The following is an 18,350-nucleotide window of genomic DNA, read 5'->3' on the forward strand; positions in this document are numbered from 1 at the left end:
AAAACTGGGGCCCCGATGGCACCATCTCGCGGCCCCCCTGGAGGCCCCGGCCCCCAGTTTAAAAACCACTGCTCTAGATGACTAAAAAAAAGGCAAGCATTAAAATGAGCTAAAACAACAAAAAATATTTTTGTAACAATTATAGAATTGTCTGGTTAGGCCAAACTCCAAATATTGTTTAGGATGGGGGACCTTGAAGTGAAAAAGGTTAAGCTTACTGTGTGTGTCTGATCATCCTTACAGTGTGGGGACCCCACAAGGATTGTTATACCAGAATAATATATACATTATACAGAATAATGTTCTTTAAAAATGTTAAAAAGTGGTACAGTTTTCTGTGAGGGTTTGGTTAGGGGTAGGGGAAAGGTGAGAATATACAGTTTGTACAGTATAGAAAAATTAATGTCTTCTATAAAACATGGAAATTAGTGAAACTGAAACACTTAGTTTATGTAATTAGCAACTGTAGCTATTGTTGCATTTTGTATGGGCCTGTCAAATATGATATGGACAACGTAAAAAGCTGTGTTTACATAAGACAAAATAAAAAATAAAATCTGTATCCTTAAGGCTCTGAGTTTTGTGACGGTGAAGCACCGCCTCTGATCTATTATCCCTCCCCTTCCATCCCCTGCTCACACTCCTCCTGCCTTCAGTGGGAAAAATTCCTGCTGGAACATCCATGCTGGATTGAGCTCGGGAATTGTAGCGGAAAGCAGGCGTCTGTGATACAGCGAGGGGATTTCCCGCATGTTTATTCACATATCGTTCAGGTAGGTTTATGTGATTACAGAATAAGACACGATCAGAGATGTGTTATTGTGAATTAGTGAACAGCGGTGTCGAGTGACGTTAAACACGACAGAACAGTGCACGCAGATGTCGTTGTGGAAACACTGAACTTCCTAAATATGCCGTTTACCCGTGAATTGAAACAATGTTTACTGTGCAACCGATATTGCTGTTAGAAACGCTATCTTTTTACTTACGTCGTAGTTAATTAGCGTTATAAGGATAAGGAAAAGTTTGAGATTTCGTTGTTGTTGTTGTTAGCTTTCCTTTTACAGTTATCGCATATTTTGTTTAATGGACAGTAACAGTACGATTATGTGATATTAAAGCAAATAATTGAGTAGCTGACTGAAAATATGAGTTACAGTAACGGTTTATTGTACAAATCATAGTTCACATCAAACCCATTCATTCATGTTATATCTATCACATGTTTAAAAATGTCAAAATCTTACATTTAATCCATGACCCATAGCAGGCAGTTTAAAGTGGGTTGTTTATACATTAGATAAAAGATACAGAGTTTATTTTTATTTTGCAAGCAAGATAAGTCTGTAATATTTCGCCACCCACTGTATCTCCATCTTTGTGTCATTTTGTTCAACCAACTACCTAATGACAGTAGAAAAACAAGGCTTTTAAGAACATGACATCTGTTTTCCTCCGGGCTGGGCTGTCCCGTCCCCTAACGCACAGTTGTAAAACAAAGCAAAAAAGTTGGGTTTCCTCTATACCACAACAGTGTTAATTTAAGGTCACACAACTCCCATAAAGCTGCAGCCGGCTCAATTTTTCCATATTCATAGGATCAAATCCATGACCACTGAGAAATACACTCAAGTGATAAATCTCTTAATACCTGTCGGAGGAAGTTAGGTTTATAGTTATCCAGAAATATTCATTCGCTTTCTAAAAAGACATAGCACACACAAAAATGTGTTAGATTTTTTTATGGGATGAGGTATGCCTGTTTTTGTATATTTGCAGTATTTTCTTTTGCCGTCTTCGTTTTTTAAGGAATATTCTAGGTCCCACATCTGGAACACTTGGCTCGCCCATAAATTTAGCGATTTCTTCCTCCCTTTCTTTCTCAGTCGCTCTTCTGCATCCCTGCATGAAAGCCAGCAGCAGTCAAGGCCACACTGAGCCTGGCCCTGTGGCCACCCTAACCACTGCAATAATCCCAGTGACCAACACCGCTCTCAGAACCGGATTGAGTTTGAATATAGTTTGTCAGTTCCAATGACTTCGGCTGTGTAAATGTCTCTCTCAGTGTCCTGAGATCAGAAATAGACTGAAAACCAGAGACCAGACAGGATGGCTTTTCTTAAATTATGATATGGCCAAGAATTAGATGTATAGATGTATATCTGTAAGCAGGAGTGTCATTGACGTTTTCGTCATCTTGATTTAAATATACATCTTGTTTTGGTCTGATCTGCCTTGTTTCTGTCAACCTGGCAGTGGTCAGCAGATGGTGGATTGCTTTGTAAAATACCTTTCTAAGCCACCAACCCTCCCTTCTTCTTTAGGAATTCAGGGTAGCGCACCAGGCATAGAGGCAACTAGCCAGACAGATGGAAGGTGAAAAAGCACTATTGCCCCTTCTGCATTTCTTTTCACTGAAAGGAGAACAAGTCGTGTGAGTGGTTGCTATGGCGACCTCTCATTTTCAGACGACTCGAACCCATCTGCTTGCTGGCTGCACTTAGACGGAGAAACCATGGTTTGAGGTTTTATATTGTGTTTTGGCTCCTGTTTGTGAGCTATTCTTTGTCTGAGCCTATGTACAGAACCCACATCCTTCCCCCATGTGTGTTTATTTTGATAGGATGTTTCAAACGCAATACACCTCCATGTAGTATAGCTCAATCAAAGCTGTCATATTTTGCCATATGATAGTTCAGTGTTTCATTTTATTCCAAATTCAGATTTTTTGTCCTCGGTGGCTTTGCACCTTTTACACAGAAACGGCTTCTTTAGATTGCATGCTGAAATGACAGCATACCTCCAGTCATTGCCTATTAAATGCATTCCAGGGGTCCACACCCATTTCTTACTACAGTTTGCTCACCTTTAAAAGCTTCTCGACTCTTTTCTCGGTCTCTGTTACCTTTTCGCAGGCACTATTCGGCTATAATGAAATGTTTCGCACTGCTCAGGCATGTGGCGACAGGATTCAATGTCTACAGAGATCCGTCCTTCCTAAATGATTGATTAATCTGTGAATGTGAAATGTAACCTATCTGATAGCAGATCAGCAGGAAACCAGGAGTAGTAGTAACCAGCCTTATTGTCAAACGATCTGACGGCTCTTTCGAGGTCCCTCGCACCCCTGCTGTGATAATCACAGCCAGGTTTGCGCGACTGCAGAAATTTCTTTCTGCATGTCTACATTTCTTAGTATTAGATACAGTTTCACATTCCCTAGCTGTTTTGTGCAGTTGTGTTAAGGGTCATTATTTATATTTGGAGACCCTTATTGGAAGTGGCAGCTTTGGACTGCTAAGCTCGTGATTAGCATTGCTGTGCTACACTGTGGTCTGATGTAATTTGATAAAGTGTGCTAATGATGTCTCAAAGTCTGCGAAAGCTGAGAGATGTTTAATGCTATTACTGTATTGTTTTGCAGATTGTAAACTTTTATGTGTTTGATGCTACCTGCGGAAGCAGTTATGATGATTTACATTGTTTATTGGAAGTTTATTGGCTGTAAAACATTAGCTAGGTTAATTTTGCTTATATGCATAAGACACACTGTGACTGGAACCAATGAGATTCAAAGTTTTTGATGTGCTGCTGTATTTGAATTCACTGTGCTGATCTGTATGTTAAAGAACTTTCATATTTTGCTGAAAAAATTCTCAAAACATGAACTGTTTTTTTCACAAATGTTTTTTTGCTCCAGAAGAGATTGGCCTATTATTAGGGCTGTGACGATTAATCGTGCAAATGCGCGTTTTCTCAATGAATGGATTTTAAAGCTCACATATCACACACCGATGTTGCCAATTTAATGTTAATCTTGGTTACCAGAGTAGTAGAGTAGCCTTTTGTGTTGTCAGATTTTTAAAAGATTTTTTTGAAGAAAGCTGCACACTTGAAGGCGTATGGTGGTGGGCATAGCTAAAGAGTTATGGGTATGCGCAGCCCTTGAATACTTATCTAACAGCTGTGACATCGATGGAAATCAAACTGAAATAAACCCTTTTTTAAAAAAAAAATAACTATGGCATACAGTCAGATACAGCCTTATGATACACATGATCCAGAATTGGATACTGAGTCAGTAATTGACTAAAGGGACCAACATCAGCAACGGTTACAGTCGGACGTCTCTATCTGGTTGTTTGTGAGATTTAGATTTACTTGCGCCTGTGGTTTGCGACTCCTAAACAGGGTCTCTTTTAAAGTTGGGACCGCTCCATCAGTTGTAAACAAGTGGCAAATCTGGCATCAAACTGAGCCTTGTTTGTAAAGCAATCATCTCCGAAATGCAGCCAGGGAACAAACATAAACCCATTCGTAATTATGTTGCTGTCTTCGAAAAATGAACTGCATTCTTAAGACAGGGAAAGTTAAATAAGGTTTTCTTCTCCTTACATCCAAAAACACACTTCTTTCGTCGAACCATCTTGATAAAACAAAGTTGTTGTGTGCTGTGCAGTGATACCGGTGACTTCTACTTGACGTAAAGGCGCATTAAAGGAATATGGGCTCAATTTTTTCTTGTAAAGGATAGCCCAGTTCGAAAAAAAAAATGTTCAGAAACTTGTAGGAAAAAGGAGGCGTGAGCTTGGCCCAGAAATACTCCCATCACAAGCCTTTTTGACACTTTTCTTATGTTTAGCATGAGGGTTACAACTCTTAAACTGTGTTAATAAGTCAGAATACATGAAATCGCATTAAACTCACCCTTTAATGAATTACGGTGAAATCCAGGCACATCCAAAAGCCAGAGGGCGCTCTCATGCAGAAACTCCATTAGTGCCACAGAAGAAGTACCAAATGGTATTCTCAGGGGGGCAGGGTTTCATATTTTATTGAAGCTTCCCTGGACGCCGCCATTGCTTAGCGAACACCTATCTGCTGTTAGCATCCCATTGACTCCCATTCATTTTGGCGTCACTTTGACAGCGAATAACTTTACATCTGATGCGTTTAAAGACTCCATTTCCCCATTAATTATTTCGTAAGAAACACGAAAATGTATAAAAGGCTCCATTACCATGTATCTTACGTTATGTCCCAGTAGAAGCAGTTTTTGTAAAAATAGGCTAACGATTGCGTCATAACCTGCGACTTTCTGTCGCACAGTAGAGAAATTACGGTATGGACTGGGAGAGAAGCTCACAGGCAATCTTTTATTTTTTTAAAAAATATTTTTGTATTATAGAAGTATCGGATCGGGACTCGGTATCGGCAGATACTCAAAATCAAATGACTCTGATTCGGACACGAGAGCAAAAAACCTGATTGGGACATCCCTACTATACCCACTAGAATCATTTAGGGCATACTTGCACTCTCCAGATTGAACCACGCCTGAGCACATTTGACCTCCAAAGAATGGTTTGTTTGACTAGTGTGACTGCTCTGTACCATGCCCAGGTGTGGTTTACTTGGCTCAAGTGTGGAAAGCACAGTGTGAGCACAAATTGCGCAAGAGCGCGGTTTACAAGTCAGTTGCACGGCAGTCATCTTCATCTGCCTTCGTAAAAACATTCTGATGGGGCATGCATGTGATCACATCCCAAACGATTTGAAATAGATTTGAAATAGTGCCTCCACTGTTGAGAGACCAATTTACTTTCTTCGCATTCTAATGACAAAACTAGGCTCGGATCAAAAAAAGTGTGAGTGCAAGTTTAGGAGGGATGATTACGCTTAGACACGTTGCCTAATGTAAGTACACCCTTAGATTACTGCTTTTTGAATCTTTACCAATTTAACATTTTCACATTGTGTTAAACTGCTCCTTCAATCATCATTCAATTTAATAATTTGCAGGAATGGGAGGCTGAGTTCTGTGAAGCCTGATTTTGATGCATAGGGCCTGAATTAAAATTGATAAGAAATATTGCAGTCTCATATTTTGTCACCAGACACCTCTCCTTAGCTTTCTTTATCCCTTCCCCAACCTAATCAATGCATACTGTTTTCTTTGAAAAGAAGTGTTCTATTAAGGAGTTCCTTAATTATGCATGAAGACTGTAATGGCCTGTTTTGCTTCAGTGCTCATGTTAATAAATGCAACCATATTCTTTCCTCATTACACCGTTGTGCCCCAAATCACCAGTAATGTCTTGAAATATTGCAGCATTCACCATGTTACTCCAGCAGTCTGTGGGCACTGCATTGGGTTAGCATGATTTGTGTCCGCCCACGGCTAATGCTTTTTCAGTCGTTAGGCCATTTTTTGGAGAGTTCCTCTTCTTTAGTCACTTTCCCGCCTGTCTCTCCAAACTGTATATTATGATGAAGACTTCAGTGCTAAGTTAACAGAGCTTTCTCAAGATCACACCAGCTATTCAGAAATACACGCGTAACTACAGTTTTTTGTGTGAAATTAACACATCATACTCGTCATCACACATTTCTGAGATGCAGATGCTATGCCAAAAATATATAAAAAACCGTAACTTTTTGATTGTTGTTGTTCACTTGCCATTTAGCTTTGAATTTGAGGCAATCCTGCAAAAATGTAGCCATTTTGAAGTTGGAGCAGCAGGAAGGAAGTCATGAGGATGTGGGTTAGAGTTGGGTGAATGTTGTCTCAGAGGCCCATGATGACCCTGCTCGGCCCCTTTCTTTTCTTCTTGTAGAAACAACTCTACAGCCTGTCTTCAGAGTGGTTATAAGTCACCTTTTAGCCCCGCAACAGGGGCCAATCCATCTGGGAGTAAATGCACTACATCATCGGATATTCTCTGCTTTACTGTGGCCAATTAGTTTGCACCCCGGGCCCATAAGCAGTCTGCCAGATGCACAGAGCAGTGGTCTGTGGCTTAGCGAGGGATGGGCTTCAGTACAGAGTCTAGGAGTGGTTATTACAGAGGCCCATCTCAGTCCACACACGCCCAGAGATTTGCCTGACCATGATGTTGATGAGAAAGTAAAGGAACATAAAATAAACTTTTGATACGTAAGCCTGAATGCACTGTAAGTCGCTTTGGATGAAAGCATCTGCCAGTTGCTTAAATGTAATGTAAATGTACAAAATTGGGTATTTCTTGATATAATGCAGTCAGACGTTTCAGGTGACTTCATGTTGAGCGTTTCTCTTTACGGCCTTGACTGGTAAGTGTTTGGCGTGGTGTTGGCAGATAGTGTGAGTGACTCATCAATGTTAGAACGCTTTTGTTCTGTTTTATCACTGAGCACAGATGAGAAAACCATGAGAAGGCTTTATTATATGTTGGCGTCAGCCCTCTCTTTAATAGTTTTGTTAGGGGGCTGGTTCCTTTAGATACAATCAAATTAAACTCCCCACGGTATCTTCAGATTTCTCTTCAGTGGGTTTGTGGTTGACTGGATTAAAGCCAGCTTTACTCCTCTGTCCATTGAGATCACTCATGTGCTTGCTTGGCAGCACCGTGTTTGTGATTCTTGTTGAAGTGGACCTCACAGAGGATGATTTATGTTAACAGTCTTGATATTCAATAACAGTCTGGAAAAGACAAATTCGTTCTCTCTTTTAACTCGGTGGAGATGGCATTTTTCACAAACTTGGCAACTGACAGGGTGATAAAGCCTTTCCTCTCAAGATCACACATGAGACTTTCTTGCCCTGTAATTTCTACATATACATTGATGCATTTGGCAGAAACCTTTATCCGAAAATGATTTAAAGAGCATCCAGGCTATATTTTTTATCAGGATGTGTGCATTCCTCGGAATATGAGCCCATGACCTTGGCATCACAGGCACAGTGCTCTACCAGTTAAGCTATAGGAAAGTATCTCCCCTGTTGGTCCATCAGCAGACATATTTACAGGGCTTTTATGGTTAGTCACAGATATTTTACAATCGTATTATTGTGATGACTGGCTAATGCAGCATTCCTGTATTCTGTATTCCTGGAAAACGAATAGGGGAGAGCGGGGGCACAACCTAACGCTTTTTGACTTTGGCTCTATCATTAAAAAAATATTTAAGTTAGATAAATCATTCTTTTTTACACAATCAACACACACATCTCTGCTACAAATTAACAGTTAAAGTTTGTTTGTGGGACCTACCGTTGTCGTACAATTACACTGAAAGTGACAGGAGTGCAAACGATAAAACTTACCCCATAGGTGGTGTTAATTGTAACAAACAGAGGGTTTGTTGTAGCACCTGCTAGAAAATTTGGTTAAAAGACAAATAATTCAATACAATTCTGTCTATATACTATAATGTGGATATTGTTTATCTGCCGATAATAGGTAAATCTGTGGATATCTACCTTCATCTAACCACCATCTTTGTTTGTATTATGCATCAATGCATATAGATTTTTTTTAAAGGGCATGCACAATTAAGACAAAATAATCATAATTGTGGGTTATACATCTTATTAACAGTTAAGGGTGTCACGATTTCGATTTTAAATCGAAATCGATCGAAATTAAGTCACAGCTTCGAACTTCGAATTAAAAAATGGGATCGCCGATGCTGCCACGCCCCCATGTCACGTCCGGTCGGCTTGCCAAGAGAGGGAAAAAAACTCTCAGAGATGCCTTTAAAAACATCTGTCCAGCGGAACGCGATCATATTTTAAACACGAGGGATGCTACAACTCCTTGAAATGCATATCATAAACAGGATTAATACCTAGTGATCTGCCTTTGGACAGAGCGCAGCTCTCTGCACGAGCGCGAGAGTGAGAGAGGCACAAAGATGCAGCGGATTATATTTGAAAAAAAAGGGATAGTTTGCCTCAGCTCGCATGAAACGCATAAAACTGAACAAATACATAAGGATTACTACTTTAGTTTATGTTTAGACTTCGGACAGATTCGCGAGCGCGTGCACGTGCAGGTGAGACAGAGAGAAGCGCAGCTGCTTATGATGCTGGATTTATTTCAGATGTTATGAGTCCAAGACACGCGCATTAAGTCCATGTGCATTAAGTCCATGTGCGTGCAAGAAGGAATCCTCTCTCTACAAGCTCTCGCGTTAAGTGAAGCCCACAAACTCTCATGCGAGTTGTGCAATGTGCATGTTAATGTTAAACTATAATAATAATAATAATAAATAATGGCATATCATTTTTGTCTTCAAAAAAATATGTAAAAATCAAGAATCGGATCGAATCGTGACCTTAGAATCGAAAATGTAATCGAATCGAGGATTTGGAGAATCGTGACACCCCTATTAACAGTTATCATTTTGTTGAATAGTATTTACATATAAGGTTGGATTTGGTGACTTAAACACCCAACTTCTCCAAACCTCCAAAACACTCTTTAATCAATATCTTAACCAAAACACATCAAAACTTTTTACAAATTGACAGGAGATTATCTTCTGACAGTAAGAGAAAAAGACCAAAAGCACAGATTGCTCAGCCCTGTAGAAATATAGCTGCGTTTCAATTAACCCTGCGTTAGTTTGTGCCCCGCTCACCCCTACATTTTGGGTGTTAGCATTAATGTATACCCATTCAGTGATAATAAAGTTCTACAAATATACTTCATCTTCAGCCTTTTTAGACACATAGCTGATTTTTTGAAGGAAGGCAAAAACATTATCAATTTGGAGAAACATTCTCCCTAGCCCTAGGCAAGGGCTACACCGTCAAAAGTTGATAGACTTGTGTTTCTACTTTTGAAGGTTTTTCTCCCAAATGCCTTCCATTACAAACTGTGAAATATTAGCAAACATAGAAACAGACAACCACCCCAAATAGACACACTTAGGGGCTGTCCACACGGAGACGCGAATCACTGTATACGTATACATTTTTTATCGTATTGGCGTTTCGTCCACACGGATCCGGCATTTTGGGAATCCGCTATTTTTTGAAACCGGGTCCTAAAGTGGATAAATCTGATATCGACACCCTTGGGGTTTCGTGTGTACAGCCTATCCGTTTATTTTGTGAAGCGAAAACGTCATCACATCACGTGTCGGCAAAATCACACGTAACAGCAACAACAATAATGGCGGACTACATGATTGTGTTCGTGCTACAGAAGCTACTAAGCCTACTAGCTTTATTACAGCAAAATCTATTGCTTCTATAGAATTGTGGTGAGCAAGCGATAATGGACAACACCATACGCCACATGCTCTTAGATCCACCGCGGAAGACAACCAGGAGAAAGACAAAAGGAGGCTTTTGCTCTTGAAGTTGCCGCGTTTGCCATCACTTCTTCTTCTTGGTTCGTATACAGCGCACAAGGTTATGCGCATTCTCAAAGTCTTCTTCTCCGTGTATAGTGTATATCTGTGGCAGAAGTACAGCGCCCCATACTGGTCTGGCATATATACTACACCGCTTTCAGTCGGTTTCAGTGGTTTTGTTTGTGCGCAGATATTTCTTGAGACGACGCTGTGTTTACGGATTATTTTTTTTAGAACGAGAAAAAAAATGATCGGATAGGGAATGCACCGGCTTTGTGTGGACAAAGCCTTAGACCCTTGGTATAGTCTGTTGTTTTACGTATTCGTGAGCGTATGCGCACAGTCGAACACACAGCCTTGCAAAGCGTAGTACATTTGACGTTCGACGCATGCACATTGTGACACATTGCAGTACCTTTCATGGACCACACAATCCTGCACACCTACACCTACAGTATACGCAAGATTTGAAAATTTCGTCGGTGCACATACTTTTTTCTGATTACGAAAAAACGTCACGTGTACAGGACTGGGACCCTTGTGTAAATAATGGTCTATACGTCTGTCTTTAGACCCCACATCTGCATGATGTCCCTGAAAAATTACTGACTATTGTCTTTAATCACTTCATGGCTAAAGCAATGTATTAACCTACCTAAAATAAACATGCATTATGTCTGTGTTTATATTGCTCTGTTCTTTAATCAAAGGAAAGTATGTGAGAGAAATGGGAGTGTTTGTTTTTATTCTGGCTGGATGTGTTCGGCTGATGGCTTTTGTGTTCTCTGGCTGAACCGCAGAATGATGTGATTCAATCTGTATTTTCTCCCATTCATGTATCAATTCAGTTGCTGGATTATTATTATTATTAAGAAATGTGTAAGTTAATATATCTCCATTATAACCCTTATTTAAATTACTTTAAATAATTTAATCGCCTCAAGATGTCAGCAGTTGAAATACGTTTTTGAAAACAATTTAATTTTTATGAGCAATATTCCCTGATATTTGGTAACATGTTTCTTGAAGTTATTAAAGTCTTCACCTACCACAGATGTACAGTGGAGGTCTTTTTAATTGTACTGTAGTAAGGCTATTGCCGTGTGTTTGTGGTGTGTCTGTGTGCTGTTGTGGTGTATCGTCTTCCTCATCTGACCCTCATTAGTGGTGGGGATGGGGAACATGAGGAGTCTGTCTGCGGGACTGTAGACTGTCTCATCCCTCTCTGCATTAGTCTTGTGTCACACTCAAATGAATAAATAAGACCATAAGCAGATGGTCTTTATAATCCCTCTGTGTTGCTGTGAATTTCAGTTGTTTTAAACAGTTAGAGGGGTCAAACAAACACTTAACTTTTTTCCTTCTTAAAGTCCAGACTGTTTGACCCAGAGTGAGGGGTCAGGGGTTGGAGTGGATTAAGATGTTTTACGTGTTCAGGTGTTACTAGTAAGATGATTTTAAAACAATGTTAGGTTGTTATACAAAAATTAAATTACCATGTGTTTGGAATAATTTGTGTTGCACTACATACATTTAGGCATAACAGTTTGAAACAATATGTGACCCTGACCCACAAAACCATTAACTCTTTCCATGCCAGCATTTTTTTTTTCACAAAAGTTTAATGCCTTCCAGAAAATTTTCTTCTTCAAAGGCTCTCTAAGCGAATATGTTCAACGTCACTTGTTGTTGATATTTGAACTGTTTTCAAAGGCTGCGTTTACATTTTGCATTAACATGCGATCTCGGTGATCCGTTCACGCAGATCCGATCATTCGTATATCAGGACACGGCGCGTTTACATTTGTCACATAAATGTGGCTTCTGTATCTGGATGTGTGATCGGATCCCGTGCGGGGAGACGCGCGCTGGGTGGATAGCTGTCAATCAAAATGGGTACAGCTGTCTTTAGCCACATGATTTAGGGTTTTCGCGCTAACCGCAATCCCGTATTGTACAGTGCTACTGAGAAGCCAACAGCAGAGAATAACTAGCAACCCCAACAACCGTGATGTTCACGTTTTGAGCGTTATATTTTTTTAGCTTTAAAAGCCTTATCTTTAAAAGCCTTATAGCGTCCGCACCGCGGATGAATGTTCTGTTTAACTTTACCTGAACTTGACTTTCACCCGCATGCTTTAAATAAACAACAACATCCGCGTGAAACATGACCGACTCCACTGTTTTATTCTGCCTTAATAAAGGGCTTTTGGCTCTGCCTGAACTTATATGTATATTTATATTTTAACCATAAACTGTTGCTAGTTATGATTCCTGGTAATTTTAATATGATTTAATTAAAAGAGCTAACAATTTCCTGAATTTCCTGTTCATAGTGCGTAAGAAGTAATGTAATTTACAAACACGTATAAGTAACCTTGCATAAAACCAACACTGAATAAATGTGTTTGGTTAATGTTATTATGGTTTGTACGTGTTTTAAAGTAACTTAAAATGTGTTAAATGAGACAGAAACAGCCGATTGACCAGAAAGAAGCGTAACATTCATGTTGATATGTCACCATGGAAACGCAAACATTATAACGATCCTGATTTCTGCCATTAAATATTAAATCTCTCTATGAATAGGAACATATAACATATGCCTGAATAACTTAAATACAGTCAGCAGTGTTAAAATGCTTTTGAATATCGATTTATTAAGATACTTTTAAGCGTATCTTTCGTTGCTCCACAAATATGAATGTATGCGTCTCTCACCTGCGCTCCATGACCTAACGTCCTTTATTTTTGACAGCTGTCAGTGAGAGGAGATGATAGTGGGTGGGGTTTTTCGTGACGTTGACCTGTAAATGCAGATACGATGGCTGGATTGCGTTTACATTACACTGAGATCCGATCACAATGCGTCCTCGACTACCTCTGCATCAGGACACACAGATCGGATAACATTCCGATCACAGACGCGTTTACACTTGTCTTTTCAATGTGTATGTGGACAACATCCGGATACAGGTCGCATGTTAATGCCAAGTGTAAACGCAGCCAAAGAAACGGAGCGTAGCTAAATCCTCCCCTCCCCCTCCTCCTCCGTGCTTTCGTGAACGCGACCAACCCCCACCCCCAAATCCTTCTTGGCGTTTATTGGCTGTAAAGCTTTGTTTTGTTTCGTGGTGCAGGTTTGGCCACTGTGTGTATATTGAAGTTTGTAGAGCCTGGGCTGTCTACAAAGATCGCGTTTTTTACAGTTTGATCAGCGGTCAGGTAGCAAGCAGATAGTGAGGAGATGTGTGCTGTATGTAACAAAAATATTTTTATGGTCTAAAACGCGTGAATTCGCTTAGAGAACCTTTAAATAACATATCAAATGAAAGAACAGCCCCTTTGTTTTAATAAAAAGTTTCATCCTACCTTTATTTGTTCTATTTTTATCAACTCTCAAATGCGTAGGGTTTTGGGATTTATAAGTTGGGTAATAGCGGAATTATGGATTGCTGGAAAAACTCGTCATTGACAGGGAAGCGTTTTCTCTTAATTGACGAGTTAACTTGTCAATGGCAGGGAAAGAGTTAAGGGTCAATTTTTTAAAATTGAGATTTATACATCACTTGAAACCAAATGGCTTTCCATTGATGTATGATTTGTAAGTAGTGATGCACCGATGTATCGGCCGCCGATATTTATCGGCCGATTTTTTATGAATTTGAAACCATCGGCATATCGGCAATAGCACGAGAAAGGCCGATACCGATTGTTTATTAATTAAATGCATACAGAAATCCATTATATGTAAAAATGAGTTAATGTTGTTAATAAAATAAATGCTGAATAGCAAAAACCACCGTTGAAGGTTGTCATGTTGTCTTATTATATTTGCTTAATTATTATGTTGGTCAGTTGAATGTTCATTAGATCAAATCCATGTTCAGTAAAAATAATTTGATGCAGAAATAAACTAGCTAATAGACCAACTGTATAGTGTTGTATACAAGTGTTTAATATCGGTATCGGCATCGGTATCGGCCAGAAGTTGTCTTATTAAATCGGTATCGGCATCGGCCCAAAAAAATCCTATCGGTGCATCCCTATTTGTAAGGATAAGACAATATATGTCTGAGATACAACTAATCGAAAATCTGGACTCTGAGGGTGCACAAAAATTTAAATATTGAGATAATCGCCTTTAACGTTGTTCAAATGAAGTCCATAGCAACATGTATTACTAATGATAAATAATTTTTATATATATTTACAATAGGAAATTAAAAAATATCTTCACGGAAGATGATCTTTACATAATATCCTAATGGTTTTTTGGCATAAAATAAAAAAATTATATTTTTTGATACCCATGCGACTTAAGACTGGTTTTGTGGAACAGGGTTGCATAAAAACCTGTGCTTTTTCACTTCCGCGGGTGTAAATTTGGTCAATAAATTCTGGGGTGTAGCAACTTTCGGGTAAACATAATATTTCTAAACACATTCTTTAAACAGTTATTTCTGAACTGAATCTGTATAAAAACCTTCATCAAAAGAAGAAGCTCCTTGTCTGCTTCAAATATGGATTTTTGACAGCTGTAGAAACCTCAGCAGTTTTGCTGCAAGAGTAAGCGGATAAATGATATCCCCTTTCCCTTAGCCCATCATTGTGAGGCAGATCCTTTTGAATAAGTAATAGCTATCTGATGCTGGTGTGGATTGTCAGACAGCCAGCAGCTTTACAACTTGACTTCATCTTCTAGTAGGACAGTTATGCCAGTTTGACATTGGTTAACGCATATTCACTGCAGTTAAAACTTGGAGACAAAAAATGTATAAAAAAAATAAAATTCTTAGTCATATGAGATAATATTTAGAGATGCTGCCTGTATGGTCTCTCAGTTCTGGTGTGCGAAGTGATTAATGGTTTAAATCAATAGCCTGTCTTCTGTGGTAAATGTAAACCAGTCATGGTACATCCATCTGAGTGCTGTTAGGGTGTTCTCTGTGTCCATCAAAACAGCCCAAAGATAAGATGTGAACATGACGCGTTCATGGGTCTAGCTTGCACGTTTATCAGTCCGTGATCAGAATTACTGCACACAGTTAATGGTCTACATTAAACTGTGAAGGCTGTGTTGGGATCTTTCATCTGGATTTTGCAGATCACCATGGGTCAGATGCATTAAACCGAAACCCCAGATTCTGGAAAATGCTCAGATTATGTGTCCTATAATTTGTTCTGTGATCGGTTGATTTTTAGATCATTCACACTGCTAGTACTAATCAAGGAACCGGCATTATTGACGAGAGGCGCGTGACAATCACATGCGATTTATTGTGCAGCCCTAATTTTTTATATACCAAATACACAAAATAATGTTATTTTTAGCAATGGAATAGGTGCACTTAAAGAAAATCTCTTTATTATGTAAGAAGTAACACTACAGGGTTTTGTTTAAAACTGTTTTCCAGTGTTAGTCTATGTACTTATGCCTCAGGGATGGGTGGTATAACCAAAAGCGTGTATTGGGGTATGAGTCAGTTTATTTTACGGTAATGATATATTCAGCAATATACTGTACATTACAGGTTACTTTACATATTTACTATTTACATTTCCCTGAGAAATCTGGCAGACAAAATCATTATTTAAGATCGTCACTGTTGTGAAAACAAATTGTTTATGTATTTGCTCAGGAACTGATTTTTTTTTACCAAGTAAAAGTTACTTATTGTAGCCTTCAAAATGATGTCTGTTTTCAGTATGTATGTATGTATGTATGTATGTTTTGTGATATTGGTACATAATAAATTACAATTATTAAGTATTACTTGAGTAAAAAGCTTGTTGAAAATATTCCTTTTTATAACTAGATGGATCCCCTGACTCGCTTTTTACCATTTCACAGCCATAACATACACATTGGCTGATATTTGATATATGGCTCAAAGGTCGAGAAATGAATAATAGCTGTATTCACATCCTTATCTCTCACTCATGCAATCTGCAATATCTTAAATTGATCTACTGCAAACATTTGTTTCTGCTGAGCAAGTGTTTTTTTTTTTTAAGTTTCCTTAAGATAGATGTGTGTGGTGTGCATGTGTGTGGTGCTGTGTGTCAGTCTCATGTGAACCAGACACATTCCTTTAACTGTGTTTTAATTTTTTTTAACTGAGCCTTTTTAGCTCCCACACAGACTTCAGTTGTGATTGTACTCCAGTTTGTCTCACAGGCACAGTAGTGCTTGATCATCCAAATGGGTCTTGTACTTTTTATATGTTCACTCAAGACAGATGTGTTTGTAGTCTAAAGCAATCGGAGTCATTAGTGAGATTCTGTTGGAGGGCTTCTTTTAAGTTTTTTTTTTCTGGAGTTTGGAATTTGTTCTGACTCATACTGTAGTCTAGTTTGATCCACCCTTAATACATCCCAAAACGTCACCCCCAGTCTCCATAAGGATTTGCCTTAAGTTTCTTCTTGGCAAATGCATATTTGGCTGCACCTTTTTTTTAAATGTTCAAGAACAAGATGATCTACTTTCCCTATATACTATATTACCCACCAACCTTGTGTGTGTGTGTGTGTTTAGGTCATGTAGCGTGTGTGTGTGCGCGCGCGTGCGTGTGTGTGTGTGTACATATATGTATATTATTCTTTTTTTCACTGAGTCATTGTTCAGGATTGCACTGTGTCCTAGATTATGATACCTGGAGTCTGGAGTAATTTACTGTTGACATTGAGTAGCCAATATTTCATTCAATATGTCCATGTAAAGATTCTGCATGATTGAATGGGGTGTAGGAACGGGATATGAACTCTGTCTCAAAAGTGTAACTGGGCACTTGTTCTGTAATTTTCTATGGCACACAAAAGGGCATGTAGGGATGAAGAGGAAGTGGTTTCCTACGGGCTTTTGATCTGGCCTCACCGCTCACAGCACACTAGTCAGCCGTAGCTGTAAGATATTTGTTGGGTGGTTCCTGGTGGAAATGTTTTACTCTGACCATGCAGTCCCCCGGTAAATTTATTAGAAAAGACAAGCACAGGTTGAGAAACCCTTTTATTGATGTGGCAACCTAATTATTTTGTGGGCTTCATTTCAGAAAAGACCAAATTGGAATTTCCTTGCTGGTTTATTTTTGTTTGTGCATGTTAGGTCAAGACACTACAAAGGGGAGGAGATTTAGTAGTAAATCGCCATCACCTGCTTTCAGATGAAGCAGCATTTACTACACAAAGCCATATTTCACCGAGAAGCTCTGCAAAATTGCAAATATTGTTGCAGGTGATTTGTCCACAATTAGTGCTGGGCGATAATTCGATAACGATAATTTTACCGATACAAACGTTTTCGATAAAACGATAAGGACAGTTCGATAAGTGATCGATAATGTTTACGCACTGTGCGTAATGTTGCGCGAGCACTTCCGGATGCGGCACGCGCTCTTGGTTTACAATCACAGTGAAAGTTAGACTTGAAGGAGTGGAAGATGAGGCAAGTTATTCATTTATTAGTAGAGACCTATGATTTTCGCGATGCGGATAACGCGGACGGAATCACGGAATCCAAATGCGCGGAAACATTTTCTTGTGTGTAATGTTGGACGCGCAAACAAGGTTCGTCAAACACAGCCAACACAATAGGTGCAGTATACTGTACTTTCATTCAGCGTCCGCCTTGCGCACGCACTCGTCCGCACAGCTTTAAAAGTATATTTACAGGACATTCACAAATTCAGGAAACTGAGGAAAAGCAGCAGATCCACCACTGCAGTGAATATAGTGTTTGCGTATGTGCGCTCCCACAGCAAAGTGACACTCTTGACATCCATTTATCAGCGTCTATAGCTCGTATATGTATAACACACGCGTGATCACTGAACTAAGTTTTCTTTCTTGTTTAAGTGAACATAAACAGCTGTTACTCAGTATATTGAAACCTAAAGCAGTCTGTCTTGGGTCTTAAAGTGACAGTAGTCTGCTGCTTTTGTGTCAGAAATGTGTTGATTTCATAACAAATAGATTTACATTTAATACAGATGCATTAAAACAAGATTTTAGTATTTGTATTTCTCATGTTCTGAATAAAAAGTAGTTTAAAACCATTATTAACTGTCTGGTTTTTACCATTTTCATTCAGGAGCAAAAATCTGCCTTTAAATTTGACAGGAGTAAAGATTTGTAATTTATCATGATAATTATCGATATCGACTGATATGGAAAACATTTTCTCGATAATTTTTTGGGTCATATCGCCCAGCCCTATCCACAATTAT

General features: G+C 39.0%; 1 protein-coding gene across 2 annotated transcripts in view; it reads left to right on the top strand.

The window, feature by feature from the left end:
• The first annotated feature begins 635 nt into the window (after positions 1–635).
• The window catches only part of ccdc102a (coiled-coil domain containing 102A), an 83,637-nt gene continuing 65,922 nt past the window's right edge, over positions 636–18,350 (top strand). For both annotated transcript variants that reach the window (XM_065267647.1, XM_065267648.1), the window contains exon 1: positions 636–773. The gene's annotated coding sequence lies outside the window, so the exon portion shown is untranslated. The remainder of the gene's footprint in view (positions 774–18,350) is intronic.

The sequence above is a fragment of the Paramisgurnus dabryanus genome, chromosome 2 (assembly GCF_030506205.2).
Source record: "Paramisgurnus dabryanus chromosome 2, PD_genome_1.1, whole genome shotgun sequence".
Lineage (NCBI taxonomy): Eukaryota > Metazoa > Chordata > Actinopteri > Cypriniformes > Cobitidae > Paramisgurnus > Paramisgurnus dabryanus.